This window comes from Scomber japonicus, chromosome 22, assembly GCF_027409825.1.
Source record: "Scomber japonicus isolate fScoJap1 chromosome 22, fScoJap1.pri, whole genome shotgun sequence".
Lineage (NCBI taxonomy): Eukaryota > Metazoa > Chordata > Actinopteri > Scombriformes > Scombridae > Scomber > Scomber japonicus.
Window position 1 is genome coordinate 6,029,479 of NC_070599.1, and position 14,393 is coordinate 6,043,871.

Consider the following 14,393-nt stretch of genomic DNA (forward strand, 5'->3'; position numbering starts at 1 on the left):
AAGTTTAGAAAAATGCAATGGGTTCGAATTATGTTAGTACGTATGGGAACACAACATTTTACATTAACCATCATTTAAAAAATAGTTGTGATTGTGTTTGGGGTTTTAAATTGGCTGGCTCCATTTTAAATAGCTCTTCAAAATCAGGTGTTTTGTACAGATGTTAGGTAAGCCATGTCTCTTTATCTACATATAAACACATTGAGGAAATAACATTTTTGCATAGTGTTTTTTTCCCTTCAAAATGATCTTTGTGAGGAGGGGGGATTTCCAGCTTCTCTAGCATTTCCTTGAACTGCGGCTGGTGTGAGTCCAAACAGAAACCTTCCATATCTTTCAGGCTGACACTATGAGAAATACAAATAATTTAGTTTACTCTTGATGATGATATACAGTACTGTACATACTACATTAAAACTGACAAAAGTGTGAATGATGCTCTTCATAAGACTGGGACAATTTTCATGACGAATTGTTAATATGTTTCTGCTTGAACAGTAACTAGGAACAAAATTAAGATCTCTGTCCATCTATGGATATGATTCATGATAGCACTAATCTTTAAAAGGTAAGAGAAAAAAATAGAGGTAAAAGCCTTACTAAATATGGCCAGGACAGGGAAATGACTGCATCTTCGTGTTAAGGGATTGCACAGACTTTGGGTCAATGTACAAGTTTCTCATGAAACTGCAGGATTCAGAACCACAGACCCCTGAGAAGTTGCATTAGACGAACTGTTCAACTCAAAATGCCGTACAGTATTTGTCATTATGTTGCATGAAATCGATTGCTCACTTCCATACACAAGATGTGAGTCCTGGTCTTTCTTGATTTCTGCCACGTTATTCTAAGTAAATGCATGTAATTGTGTGGTTGGGTTCAATGAAAGAGGAGACATGACCACAGGTTCTTCATTGATACCAGCCACAGTTGTAGGTTCAGACCAGCCGCTGGGGCTCAGGGGTAGGTTCAGTAATACATATTTATCAACATATCAATTTACAAGAAAAGGCTATTAATATATCTGCTTATCAGTGAGGACATTTCTTACAACATATTTTACATCTTGTTCTAGTGTTAAGTAGACACATTGACATGCAGTCTGGAGGAGCCAGGACTCGAATGCCCGATGTTCTGATTAGTGGATGATCCACTCTACCTCCTGAGCCAAAATCTATAGTCCTTCTGTGCAGTCAGTACAGGGTATGTGCCGAATCTAACTTCATAAAACTAATCTAATCATTCTCAACTGATTAGACACAAAAGTAGAATCACTGTCTGTCAATGGAGCTGAGCCCAAATTCAGCCTCATCCACTTATTCAACATTTCAAAGGAAAAATATTTTAGCTGACATTAACAAGACTATTATGTTAGACACACATAACTAAGAAACTTCACCCTTTCACAATTTTCACTTTGTTATTTTGCAGCTTTATTCTAAAATTGTTGAAATTCATGTTTTTTATACATCTAAATTCAATACTCAATAATGACAAAGCAAAAGCAGAGTTTTTTGGAAATGTATTAAACAGTATAAAGTGAAATATTACATTGATATAAGCATTCAGAACCTTTGTTATGATAATCTCTCATTACAAGTGGCAGCTTGCATGATACAAATTTGGTAAAAGTGCATGGTACAATGACATTTAGATATTTAATCTGGTGGACATGTTGTGTGATACTATTAGCTGGAGTATGTATCACATCATATCACAAACAAACACACACACACACTAAATGGGGACCACATGTTAAAAAAATGATTCTATTCCACTACTAAAGGTCAAAAACCCAACAGTGTGCAAAACTTAAAAGAGACAAAAATACAAGTAAAGAATATATTAAAATAATAAAGCAGAAAATGAATGATGAAAATACAACATATACATACAGTAAAATGAGGCTAAAGTCAGATTAATCAGATTCTGTACTGGCAATTTTGTTTTTTACAATCCCCATGTTTTTGTGTTATATATACAGTTTAAACAAAACTCAATGTCAGGAATGTCTTAGTTCAGATATTGTAATGGAACAAAACTTCAGTCAGGAAGATGTTTTGCATGTCTTTAACTATATTTCTCATCTTATTCTGCTGTTCATATCTCTCACACATGCTCACTCATAACTTCCTCTGCTGTCATTATCTGAGTCAGCTGAGCTATCACTGTTCATTATCATCTTCATGCTGTTTTTTATAAATATGTTTCTTTTCCTGTCTTTAGTGAACTCATGCTGCTGTTCCCATCACTGCCCAGTCTTTATTCATCAGTTTCATCACTTCTTCAGCCTCATCAGTTCCTATAGAAAGCATCAGCCACCACCACGCATCACCAAAGTTTTTTAAGAATTATTCCTCTTTGCCCAAGTCTTTCCAAACGTTGTGGTAACCATTCAGCCTCTGGATCAACACAGTAGAGTTCGTTTTTAGATGTCACCATTCTGTAGAGAAAAATATGTCTGTTGATATCATTCTAATCAAATGTGGAATATTTTTAATCTGAAGTCTCAGATTGATGTATTTATTTTTGGTCCTGTTAAGTCATGGAAGTGCAGCTAATCTCTTGCAGTATGTTTTTATCTATAGTAGAAGTTTAACTTACATGAAAGCATGAATGGGACAACTGCGGGTCGGTGATTGTTCATAAATGTCTATAATGGCCTGATTTATATGGGCTTTAGAAACCGCTGTGCAGCAAGTCGGCTTTGCTGTAAAACACATCCAGAGTTAAACAGAGAGAGAGAAAGCAACATTTTGATCAACTTCATTTCATTAACAGTTGTTGTCATTTGAACTAAATGTCACTGAAAGTACAACATGAAGCAAATATTCTAATGTGAGCACTCCTCCTGAACTAGAAGAATCAATAAGTAGAATTATGATCATGATCTAAATGAATCATTGCTGTCAAACATAAAATTATAGTCCATGTCATTTACTGAAGGAAACACATGAATTGCTGAAAAAATGGCAACTATCAATAGAATCAAAAAGAGGCTTCATATAATAAAAATAATAAGGATTATATCTTTAAAGACTCCACGCCACACATATATTAAGATGTATTCAAGTATTCTGTTTGGAACAATAATGAATGTCCGATGTGGAATTTCACATTAAAATCCATATAATGACATTTCCTCCTTGACATACATATTTCAGACTATATGTCTCCTACTTCACTGTAAAGTCAGCATGTTTTCTCTGGGTCATGTTTTCAAATCATATCATGTAACTGTTATGGTGACAATATAGAGATCTCAGCCAAACCCAGTAACTTGAACTCATTTTGCCAGTGTGTTTGTTTGTGAAGTACTTTGTAACTGTGTGTTTTAAAAAGTTCAATACCAGTAAAGCTCTAATTACTTACACTACTTACACACAATTACTTACGTCCTCTTCCTCCTCCTCCTCCTCCTCCTCCTCCTCCTCCTCCTCCTCCTCCTCCTCCTCCTCCTGTCCTCCTGAGTTTCAGTTGGACTGAAGTATTTGGCTTATTGGTGGTTGTAATAGGAGGACCAGATGGAGTCACCTCATCCTTACTTCTAAGAGTTAGATAGTAAATGAGTTATTGTGCCACACATACAAGTGCCTATAGCACACACACACAAACCTTAGGGACTTTATTGTATCATAAAAGTATTTTTGTGATCTCACAGATCTTTACTAAACTAAGTATTTGCACATCTCAACTCTGTTCATCTTCCTTTAGAACTTAGACTAAATCCAGATTGAAATTTTAGTTTATACCCAGAAAAGCATTCCAGACAGCTGTGTGATCACAAAAATACCTTTCAGATACAACCAGCAGCTGGATACAGTACACAGTACAGTACAGATATAAAGCTTTGACTTTTCCCCTTAGGTTAGGTACTCACAGACTACACAGTGCTGAGAGCACAAATGTGAGATTAACAGTTATGTTTATGTTATCATTTTACTACTATTGAACAGGACTGTTTCTACTGTTCAAAGATGCAGAACTTACAAAAGACAAGAAGCAGTGGCAGAAAAGGTGGTCACATCAAAGCACACTTCCATGTCAGGAAACTTCACTCTAATTCAATACAGAAAGAAAGAAAACATGTCAACAAACAAATAATTTTCTGCATCTGGTGACATTAATAATGACACTGTAATTATCACATGTAGTGTACAGCTGCAGCTATTTCTGGTGTTAAGTATAAGCAGTTGCAAATGCTGCTGTTACTGTACTATTACTGTAGTAATACATGTTATTAGCATCTCTACAGTTCTGATGATAAAAAATACAGCTGTTAATTTAAAGCACAAACAATAACCATTAACTTACATTATCTTACGTTCACATCCTGGTGCAGGAGGTCTGAAGTCTATATCTACCAACTGGGACCAGTCTTTTTCCTGCATATTTTTATTGTTGCACTGACAGTTTTGTTGATGGTCAGTCTTATTTTGGTCTTCTTTGTCTTTCACATTGATGTCTATCAGTGTGAGGTTGCTCCCCCCACTCTCTGTGGAAAATACAATAACATCTGTATCATAAGTGTTTGGTTATATTGTTCAGTTACAAGTCAGTCCCCTTTAAGTCAATCTGAATCAAGAAGTCTCTGTGGCCATGGCACTATATACATGACACAATAATGTTGGACTGTGCAGCGGCTATCAAGTCTGACACATAGATAATAAGTGACATTAGAGCAATAATAATGTTGGTCAAAATATACATTACATCCTCATAGGTAGGAAGTAAGGAAGTATTTGTACTTAGTTATTGTATTTGAGCAGATTTTCCAGGTATCTCTACTTTACTTGAGTATTTATTTTTCTGACGACTTTTTACTTTTACTCCCAACACTTAAACACAAATATCTGTTCTTTCTACTCCTTACATTGTCAAAACAGGCTTGTTACTTTCAACCTCGATGATGTTATAAAAAGAAGACATGATGTTGGAATTATTGTACATTGGAATTATCTCATATTTACTCCTTCCTATAATCATTACCCTTTATGGTCATAGTATGCAAGCTTGTTGTTTTAAAGTTGTTTTTCAGGAAGCCTCCGAAGAGTTCTTCGAAGTGTGAGTGTGACCAGCTTGTGACCCTGCTGAGCTTCCGATGAAAAACAGGAACCGAACCAAGAGGCAGAGGCAGCTGAAACCAGACAGGCTAATTTCTGCCACCATTTCTAAGAGAAAGAGGAACCAGCGATACGAAGAGCTGTCTGACGAGAAAGAAGTTGATATATATTTTTATGCATAGATGTTAAGTTTCGATTACGTTGCTGCTGTGTGACCCCCACCCTTTAGAGCAGCGACGACGATCTAAATTAGGGACGTCCTCTGAATGAAATAAATAGTGAGGTTATCGGCAGATATGCTCAGAGCGGAAGGAGATGTGTACTGAGCATATCTCTCCGTGTCTCCTTGCAAGTAAAAACTCTAAACGCTGTGTCTTGTCTCCCTTTGTCTGATATTTGAATGTTTTAGGTTGCCTGAACCTGACACATGATGTGCAAATAAGCGATAGAAAACCATTGTTTAGTGTGTGCACCGCTCCGTGTCTCCCAGTAAGATGCCACCAAATTCATTTTTACTTTATACTTTTGTACTTAAGTACATTTCAGAACCTGTATTTTCTCACTTTTACTTTTACTTACTTTTTTTAGCAGTGGCAGAAAAGGTGGTCACATCAAAGCACACTTCCATGTCAGGAAACTTCATTCTGATTCAATACAGAAAGAAAGAAAACATGTCAACAAACAAATAATATTCTGTACCTGGTGACATTAATAATGACACTGTAATTATCACATGTAGTGTACAGCTGCAGCTATTTCTGGTGTTAAGTATAAGCAGTTGCAAATGCTGCTGTTACTGTACTATTACTGTACTAATACATGTTATTAGTATCTCTACAGTTCTGATGATAAAAAATACAGCTGTTAATTTAAAGCACAAACAATAACCATTAACTTACATTATCTTACGTTCACATCCTGGTGCAGGAGGTCTGAAGTCTATATCTACCAACTGGGACCAGTCTTTTTCCTGCATAGTTCTATTGTTGCACTGACAGTTTTGTTGATGGTCAGTCTTATTTTGGTCTTCTTTGTCTTTCACATTGATGTCTATCAGTGTGAGGTTGCTCCCCCCACTCTCTGTGGAAAATACAATAACATCTGCATCATAAGTGTTTGGTTATATTGTTCAGTTACAAGTCAGTCCCCTTTAAGTCAATCTGAATCAAGAAGTCTCTGTGGCCATGGTACTATATACATGACACAATAATGTTGGACTGTGCAGCGGCTATCAAGTCTGACACATAGATAATAAGTGAGATTAGAGCAATAATAATGTTGGTCAAAATATACATTACATCCTCATAGGTGGGAAGTAAGGAAGTATTTGTATTTCGTTATTGTACTTGAGCAGATTTACCAGGTATCTCTACTTTACTTGAGTATTTATTTTTCTGACGACTTTTTACTTTTACTCCCAACACTTAAACACAAATATCTGTTCTTTCTACTCCTTACATTGTCGAAACTGGCTCGTTACTTTCAACCTCGATGACGTTCTAAAAAGAAGACATGATGTGCAAATAAGCGATAGAAAACCATTGTTTAGTGTGTGCACCACTCCGTGTCTCCCAGTAAAATGCCACCAAATTCATTTTTACTTTATACTTTTGTACTTAAGTACATTTCAGAACCTGTATTTTCTCACTTTTACTTGAATAAAGGAGTTGAATCAGCACTTCTACTTTTACCAGTCTTTTTTTACACAAGTATCTGTACTTCTACTTTAGTACAAAATGTGAGTACTAAAACAAAAATTATGACATTTAAGAAAAATGCCATCAATATTATATAGACATGGTCTGAAATAGGTAACTTTTTCAAACAGCAGTATGTACTCAGCATGCACCATATAACAAGGCTGTGACAGTATGAAACAACAGAGACAGACTTACCTTCAGATGTCATGTTGATGGTTTTATTAGAGGTGATATTGACTGGATGGAGATTTGATGTCCAGTTCATTTTAGATTGGGGCCGAATGCAAAACTCTCCAAAGCGCATCACCTCATCAGTGCTGTCAGTGTCTCTTCTCTGTACAAACACTGGCAGACAAACACATACAATTCAAATTCAAATATTACAGTAACAATGCAGTTCCTTCAATGTGTATGTTTAAAGCAGTGTCCAAAATCTCTTACTGGAGAAAGGATGTGGTTGTAAAAAGAAGGCGACCCATGCAATGTTGAGGAGAACCACGGTGATACGGAGAGTCCACTGTATGTTTCTGTCTGCTGATGTACTGTACCTTCACTCTGTCAGTGCTCAAAACAGCTGTTGACACATGTTCTGCTTTATTTTATCTGTTTTTACATCGACACGCCTCAAAGATCTGTTGCAGGGTTGTTTTTAACCACAGAGCCAACAGGACATCTGATGTCAAATGTGTGATTCAACTTCGCATGCACATATCCTCATCCTCTTGATCAAAACATGTGACAGTCGGAGTTTAAATGATGCTGTATATCAAATACAGACTAGACTTTAAAGTATTACATACATCTGTGCATGTTGTGTTAAAGTTACTACTAGGAACTTTTATTTTGTGATTTAGTGACCCCTACCACAAAAGTAGTAATGTTTTCCTAGAATGAAGACTGCATTTCCTATAATATATACCATCGCCTCATATTGTAAAGATCTTGGTTAATGCTTGTATTTGTTTTGGAAGTGAGAGAAAGAATGATGATACTTGTTTTAACAGATTATTACCATTAACCAGGGATTATAAAGAAATAATATGCAAATGTCATCAAATACAACATAGTCTAAAACAGATGTAATCACACAGAAGCATGTATCAGGGCTCCAGAACAAAGGTTTTTATTTCCAGGCAAAAACAAAACTAGACAAGAAGTGATGAATCTAGACAAAGGATGCAACAAGGACTGAACAGAAAACCAAGATCTACATACAAACCAAAGTAATCAAACAACAGGAAACAGCTGGGACCAATGTTTGTCACAAACTGCTGATTAATGGTGTATCCTACACTCCTTGTGCATACTTATGAATGGGTCATAAGTATGCTGTTTGTTTACAATAATGAAATGTGTCAAAATGAACATGAGAGGAAATGATTACTTCCATCACTGTGCTGAGACAACACTAGCTAAGTTACACTGACCAACACATATATACAGTTAGAGTTGAATACATTGAAATAACCTGGTTATTTAGCACAACAGAAAAGAGATTTACACAAATACAAATAATAAAAATTTACTAAAAACAAAACAAAGTGGAAAATGAAGAATAAAAATGCAACATATACATACAGTAAAATGAGGCTAAAGCCAAAGAAATCAAACTTAGCTCTGACAAAAAAAATTTTAACAATCACCATGTCTTCTGCATTATATATCTATTACTAGAACTATTTCATGGTTCTCACAGGACTTTACTGTTCAGTTTAAGCAAAATGTGCATCTTAGTTCAGATATTTTAATGGAACAAAACTTCAGTCAGGAAGATCTTTTGCATGTCTTTAACTATATTTCTCATCTTATTCTGCTGTTCATATCTCTCACACATGCTCACTCATAACTTCCTCTGCTGTCATTATCTGAGTCAGCTGAGCTATCACTGTTCATTATCATCTTCATGCTGTTTTTTATAAATATGTTTCTTTTCCTGTCTTTAGTGAACTCATGCTGCTGTTCCCATCACTGCCCAGACTTTATACCTAGACTTATTTACTTCAACATCATCTGTCATAATAAACAATGATCTTTACTTCATTCACTGTGTATCTCCTGACTGAAATGATGTTCACGCTTTAAAACATTGAAAAGCATTTGTCTGTGACATTTTTATTAGAAATTACAAGTTTAGTTTACTGAGTATCCATCTGTTCTTTAAGTGATTTTTTTTTTTTGTATTACTCTCTTAACCCATGGAACCTCTGGATCAATACAGACGAGTTGGTCCGATTTTAAGCGCGCTCTGAGAAAATGAATAAGTATGTTAATAACATAGTTCTTATCAAATGTTGAATAAAATAATAATAATCTCAGATTCATGTATTTATATTTGCAGCTTATTTCTTGCAGCATGTTCTTGTTTAAAGTAAAACTTTTACTTACATAACTTCGAGCTTTGGGCAAAAAGAGTCTGCTGGATGTAGCTCCACTTTTTTAATGAGCCTACCTATTGGCCTTGACTCAAGCATCACACACCGACATCGCACTAAAACACATCCAGAGTTAAAAAGAGTGAGAAAGCAACATTTTGATCAACTTCATTTCATTAACAGTTGTTGTCATTTGAACTAAATGTCACTGAAAGTACAACATGAAGCAAATATTCTAATGTGAGCTGAACTAGAAGAATCAATAAGTAGAATTATGATCATGATCTAAATGAATCATTGCTGTCAAACATAAAACTATAGTCTATGTAATTTATTGACACATTCATAGCTGATTCCTCTGTCAAACCTAATAATGTGAACAAACTGTTCTCCCCCCATGATTTTTTGCTGCCACCAAAACGTGGATGAAAATTGTCCTCCATCTAAACCCTGACAAAACTCAACTTCTTTTAGTTGGTTCTAATCATTTTGTCACTATTGATCCACTTCATACAAACATTGAATCTACTCCCAAGAATCTAACTGTCATCTTCGACCACTATATGACATTTGACCTTCATGTTGATAAGGTTTTCTAATTCTGTTTCTTTCATTTATGACATATTGTAAAAATAAGACCTTTCTTCCTGTTTTCATGTCTTGTTTCATTTCAGTTTGGTTTGTTTCTCTCTGTGCTGTGTTATATGTTATATTGTAACTTACTCTATTTTGTTCAACTGTTTGTCTTAATTATGTTTGTGAAACACTTCTGTAATTTACTTACTTGATATTACTTTTGTGGTCTGATTGTCTTTTGGTTGGACAGCTGGAGCTTTTGACTGATTGGTGGTTGGAACAGGAGTAGTTCCTGTAGTACTGCTATTAACAACCAATCCAAAAGCTGTAGTAACCTCTGAAGATGTCTGTCCAAGCAGAGGAGGACTAGATGGAGTCACCTCATCCTTACTTCTAAGAGTTAGATAGTAAATGAGTGAACATACACAAACCTTATGGACAAAGATAAGACAATTCCCTGTTATTGTAACATAAAGATATTTTTGTGATCTCACAGATCTTTACTAAACTACGTATTTGCATGTCTGAGCTCTGTTCATCTTCCTTTAGAACTTAGATTAAATCTAGATTTCAATCTTAGTTTATGCCCAGAAAAACATGTTATCATTCCAGGTTAAGTTTAGATAGCTGTGTGACCCCAAAAGTAAGTAATCAGGTAATATGTATGGACAAATATAAAGCTTTGACTTTTCCCCTTAGGTTAGGGACTCACAGACTACACAGTGCTGAGAGCACAAACGTGAGATTAACAATTATGTTTATGTTATCATTTTACTACTATTGAACAGGACTGTTTCTACTGTTCAAAGATGCAGAACTTACAAATCACGAGGAGCAGTGGGAGAAAAGATTGAGAAATCAAAGCACACTTCCATGTCAGGAAACTTCATTCTAATTCAATACAGAAAGAAAGAAAACATGTCAACAAACAAATAATATAATATAATATAAATTAAGTATAAACAGTTGTAATGCTGCTGCTACTGTACTATCGCTGTATTAATACATGTTATTAGCATTTTCAGAACCAATGTTTCTACAGTTCTAATGATTTAAAACATTACAGCCGTTAATTTAAAGCACAAACAATAACCATTAACTTACATCATCACTGGTTCACATCCTGGTGCAGGAGGTCTGAAGTCTATATCTACCAACTGGGACCAATCTGTTTCCTGCATATTTCTATTGTTGCACTGACAGTTTTGTTGATGGTCAGTCTTATTTTGGTCTTCTTTGCCTTTCACATTGATGTCTATCAATGTGAGGTTGCTCCCCCCACTCTCTGTGGAAAATACATGTAGATGTAGCAAGTAGACTGTAGCAGTTACTATGGCTGACTGATAGTTGATAATACTCTATATGTTATACATTTCACCACTTCAGGAATGTCAGGTGCTTCCGGCCTCTACACCAATCATTACTATTATGGATCATACAAACGTGTAGGATTTGATTTGGTTTGTTATTCTGAAATTGTTCCCCCAAAAAACTGCCTGCATTACGCCTCTGGTATAAAGTATGTACTGTAGTATGTGTATGCAGAGTTTTAATGATCAGAACAATTTTCAGTTCAGATCTGAATTTAAAAGCCTTCCAGGTATGGAGCTACAAATGAGATTCAGCTAGACACCCTGTGTACATTACAACTATTGTATTTCTTTTTTTAACAGAGCAAAGGATAGAAATGCTTGAATTTAAAAATCAAAATGTGGTTTGGAACAAAAAAGAAAAATAATGTACTCAGCATGCACCATATAACAAGGCTGTGACAGTATGAAACAACAGAGACAGACTTACCTTCAGATGTCATGTTGATGGTTTTATTAGAGGTGATATTGACTGGATGGAGATTTGATGTCCAGTTCATTTTAGATTGAGGCCGAATGCAAAACTCTACCAAGCGCATCTCCTCATCAGTGCTGTCAGTGTCTCTTCTCTGTACAAACACTGGCGGACAAACACATACAATTCAAATTCAAATATTACAGTAACAATGCAGTTCCTTCAATGTGTATGTTTAAAGCAGTGTCCAAAATCTCTTACTGGAGAAAGGATGTGGTTGTAAAAAGAAGGCGACCCATGCAATGTTGAGGAGAACCACGGTGATACGGAGAGTCCACTGCATGTTTCTGTCTGCTGATGTACTGTACCTTCACTCTGTCAGTGCTCAAAACAGCTGCTGACACATTTTCTGCTTTATTTTATCTGCTTTTACATCGACACACCTCAAAGATCTGTTGCAGGGTTGTTTTTAACCACAGAGCCAACAGGACATCTGGTGTCAAATGTGTGATTCGCCTTCGCACGCACATATCCTCATCCTCTTGATGAAAAAGATGTGACAGTCAGAATTTAAATGATGCTGTATATCAAATACAGACTGGACTTTAAAGTATTAGATCTTTTGTACATACATCTGTGCATGTTGTGTTAAAGTTACTACTAGGAACTTTTATTTTGTGATTTAGTGACCCCATTCTTAGAATGAAGACTGCATTTCCTATAATATATACCATCGCCTCATATTGTAAAGATCTTGGTTAATGCTTGTATTTGTTTTGGAAGTGAGAGAAAGAATGAGTATGTATCACAGAGCAGAGAAGGGCTGCAGAACAAAGGTCTTTATTTCCAGGTAAAAACAAAACCAGACAATACAGGCTTTTTTTTCTTTTTAAATGCAGGGCAGGTGTGGAGAGGAGCACACAAGGCAAACACAGAGCAAAACCAGAAAAACAAACACACAAAACGCAAATATAAATAAGCACTATGACTAAGAGAGTTCCTTTTATTATTATTATTATTATTATTATTATTATTAATAAAGTAATAGGTATGCATTCTGTGCCAATTCATGCATTCATATTAATTCTACATTAAGAAAATAACTTGGAAAGCATTTGTCTTCTCTTAAGGCCCCTCTGCAGGTACAAAATGAAAGTATCACATTCTTAATTTATTTGTTTTAATGCAAGCCTGTTCAGAGATCTCTGAACCCACTTAGCGTTTGGATCAACGCAGACGTGTTTGCCACGAATTGTGATTAATCTGTAAAAAGAAAATGAAGAGAAATAATTTTGTTAGAAACATAATGTTAGTCAAAACTTTTGAGTTTTAAAATACAGTTTCATTTAAAATAAAATGTTATTTACTTACATAATGGCATTAACATTGCAAAGAGATGTGACAGATTGGACGCTGTATCTACTAATTATACGAAAAGGTATCTGGCCTGAATGAAATCGCCTGCAACAAGACCCTTTTAAACAAAGCCAGAAAAAGAGAGTTACATTACAATTACTTTTTGTTGAACATAAGTGTTGTTGTTCCCTCAGTGAATAGAAAATGGATGATGACGATGATGATGGTGAATAAAATTGAATAATTATATTATAGTGTGTCATAAACTACTTTATACTGCTAATAAATGCACTTTCAAATGTGTTCATTTCATAGAGAAAACAGTATGAATGGCTATCACTGGCATAACAGCATAGAAAATAAGTTTGGATAGAATAATATCTTCTAAAAGATATCTATCTAAAATTGTTGCTTTCTTTTTTGTAATAATTGTTTTTAGCCACTTGGGGGAAGCAGAAACAAGCTATAAACAGAGTCAGGTAATAATTTAGTGGGTTGATTAGAGTTTTAAAAAGCAACTGCACTCAGTCTAATAATACTTGCATGGCCAGCTAGTGGTGGAAACATGCTTTTTAAACCATAGAGGCAAGTGCAGCAATGATTTTCCTCCTTCCAAAATCTAGAAGATTAAGAAAAAGGCTGATGTTTTACACTTTGGGGATTTCCGAACATATGCCACAAAAAGATGAAGACCAACAATGCATTAGTCTGTGTTGCAATAGTTCCAAGCTTCTCTATGTCTACTCTGTCAGTGGCAAAATGTAAATCTTTAAAAACAGGATATTATTCAATTAGGAGTGCATTTGAACTATACTATTTTTAGCGAGGGATTAATACACATTTAAGGTATTTGTGTTATTTTGTGCTATCTACAGGAGGAATGTGTATGTAGGGTTGTCTAAAAAATAAACTAGTAAGTGTTTTAAATGTTACCCAGTCCAACAGTGTGGCTCACTGGTGTATTTTCAATAGTTGTTGGACAATAATGGTGCTTTCGATATGCAGACAATACTTGTTACTGAATCAGTTCATTGTTGGTTGCAGTTCTTCAGATTAAGAGAGTGAAATCGATGAATCCACCAACTCACCATGTGCTGCTCCTTTTGGGGCCTGTTTTTGTAAAGTAGCCTTTGGATGATCGGTCACTGGAACAGCAGCAGCTTCAGAGTGACTGACGGAAATCAATCCAGAAGATGTAGAAACCTCTGAAGAAGTAACTTCCAGCACAGAAGAACTTTCAATAGTTGTTGTACAACAATAGAGCTCTACGACACAGAAAGAACATATATCAGGCTTTTGATATACAGACAATTCTTGTTACTAGATCAATTTATTGTTGGTTTTGATCTTTCAGATTAAGAAAGGAAAATCAAGAAGGATGTCAGCTCACCATGTGCTGCTCCTTTTGGGTCCTGGTTGACATCTTCTTGTACAGGAGCTTTTGAATGGTGAGTAACTGTAGCCGTTTCAGAGCTACTGACAGAAATCAATCCAGAATTCGTAGTGACCTCTGAAGAAGTCAGCTCCGGAACAGAGGGACT

The 14,393-nt window shown here is 35.5% G+C and overlaps 1 long non-coding RNA gene across 1 annotated transcript; it reads right to left on the reverse strand.

The window, feature by feature from the left end:
- Positions 1-3,505: 3,505 nt before the first annotated feature.
- Positions 3,506-4,473, reverse strand: LOC128384301 (uncharacterized). The gene is made up of 3 exons (XR_008324111.1): positions 4,315-4,473; positions 3,991-4,059; positions 3,506-3,547 (listed from the first exon to the last, which is right to left on the reverse strand). It is a non-coding gene; the product is annotated as an uncharacterized LOC128384301 (long non-coding RNA).
- Between the last annotated feature and the right edge of the window lie 9,920 nt (positions 4,474-14,393).